The sequence below is a fragment of the Hippopotamus amphibius genome, chromosome 8, assembly GCF_030028045.1.
Source record: "Hippopotamus amphibius kiboko isolate mHipAmp2 chromosome 8, mHipAmp2.hap2, whole genome shotgun sequence".
Classification (NCBI taxonomy): domain Eukaryota; kingdom Metazoa; phylum Chordata; class Mammalia; order Artiodactyla; family Hippopotamidae; genus Hippopotamus; species Hippopotamus amphibius.
In genome coordinates this window covers 25,455,569-25,457,507 of record NC_080193.1, presented here as the reverse complement: position 1 = coordinate 25,457,507, position 1,939 = coordinate 25,455,569, and the positions used below count along the sequence as shown (strand labels likewise).

Below are 1,939 nucleotides of genomic sequence, written 5' to 3'. Positions count from 1 at the left end.
GCAGGCCGGGATGAGAAAGTAAACACGCTGCATTGCTTTTAGGCTGAAATGCACATTTTGCAGTACGGAGACTGCCCTGTTTGGTTCGTCATCATTGAGCCGTTCGAGGTACCAGAAGGTCAAAGCCGGTCCTGAGGACCTAGAGGTGCGTCTCCTGGAGCAGCTGATCTTGGACTGTTTAAGTGCAGAAGTACCATCGTGTGCACCTCGGGGACGCTGCATGGTCCAGTCATGGGGCTTTTGCTGCAGGTAAGTCCCTTGGAGACATGTGCCTGCAAGACGTTTCCTGCATCCTGCTTAGGAAAACTGGCCTGGAGGCTTTAACTGAATTTTTTTTTTAAATAAAGCTCTTTACTGCAGCTTGGACAGTATTTGTTTTCAGATGTCAGTGAACTGTCTCTTCTGAGTTGGCAATCATTTCTGTTCAAGTGGAGAACATGATGTGATTACATTTATTTACTGAATGTATTCTTTTCACAGGGCTGCCAAAGCAGTACCACTAATGCGGTAACTTGAAACAACAGACGTTTATTCCAGCATGGTTCAGGAGGCCAGAGGTTGGAAATCAAGGAATCAGCACGGCCATGCTCCCTCTGACGGTTCTCAGGAGCATCCTTCCTGCCTCTTCCTGGCCTCTCTCTTGTTGGATGCTGGTGGTCCTTGGCTGAAGAAAGTTGCATCACTCCAACTTCTGCCCCCCTCGCACTTGACTTTCTTGCCTGTGTGTGTCTCTTTTCTTCTTATGAGGACACCAGGCCTGTTGGACTAGGGGCCCTGACTACTCCAGTCTGATCTCATCTTAACCTAATTACATCTGCAATGACCTTATTTCCAAATAAGTCACCTGCTGAGTTTCTGAGGTTTAAGACACCAACCTAATCCTTTTGGGGGGGCATAATTCAACCCGAAACACTCAACCATGTTGAATTCCATTAAAAATGAGAGGTTTCCCAGTCAAGCTAGAAATCTACACAGAGGATATGGTTGCAGATGGCAAGACAGACAAATACTCAGTGTGAGGGTCACAAACACATCTGCCTTCAGGGCCTGGCTGGGAGCATCCCTCAGGGAGGTCAGCCACATGTAAGAACTCCAGCTTGGATTTCTGCCCTGCAATCAAGACGTGTGTGCAAGAAGCATCTCACTCTCACCTTAGCTTCACTGTAAGAGGACATTTTAGAAAGGAAGCATTGGACTTCCTAGGTGGCACAGTGGTTAAGAATCTGCCTGCCAACGCAGGGGCACAGGTTCGATCCCTGCTCCAGGAAGATCCCCGCCCCCCCAAAAAAGGAAGCATAAATTCCCTGTAAGTGTCAGCTGACTGCTGATCTCATGGGCAGAGAGACAAGAGGGAGTGGTGAGGTCTAGGGCAAACTGGAGGGTCCATGCTTCACCTCAAAGAGCAGCCCCTGTGGAACTCTAGCCAGTTCTCACCATGGAGGAAGGCACCTCAGGAGGGCCGGATCTTTTGATTTTCAGCAGAAACTGGACATTAGGATTTTCCCGCATTGAGTATCTTGGTAACAAAATAGAATTTGTTAAGGACTCTGCAGGCTGAGGTATCTGTGGCAGATTTTTTTATTTTTTATTTTTTATTTTTTTTTGGGGGGGTACAAAAATATGGAACGCTTCACGAATTTGCGTGTCATCCTTGCGCAGGGGCCATGCTAATCTTCTCTGTATCGTTCCAATTTTAGTATATGTGCTGCCGAAGCGAGCACTCTGTGGCAGATTTGAAGCTAGGAGTGTTTTGTTTTTTCTAATTGTGGAAAAGTGGAGGGGGGGGGCGACTGGGTGGAGGTCATGGACCACCTTCTGTGGTCGATGGAGGAGTGGCCTCCCAAAGAGGCCTATGTCCTAATCCCCAGAACCTGTGAAGATGCTGTCTCCTGGCAAAAGAGACTTTGCTGATGTGATGACATAAAGGAGGTGAGTTGGG

The 1,939-nt window shown here is 48.0% G+C and overlaps 1 non-coding gene across 1 annotated transcript; it reads right to left on the bottom strand.

Annotated features, from left to right (window-relative positions):
* Nucleotides 1-1,614: 1,614 nt before the first annotated feature.
* LOC130859771 (U6 spliceosomal RNA) lies at nt 1,615-1,721 on the bottom strand. The gene has a single exon (XR_009055313.1). It is a non-coding gene; the product is annotated as a U6 spliceosomal RNA (small nuclear RNA).
* Between the last annotated feature and the right edge of the window lie 218 nt (nt 1,722-1,939).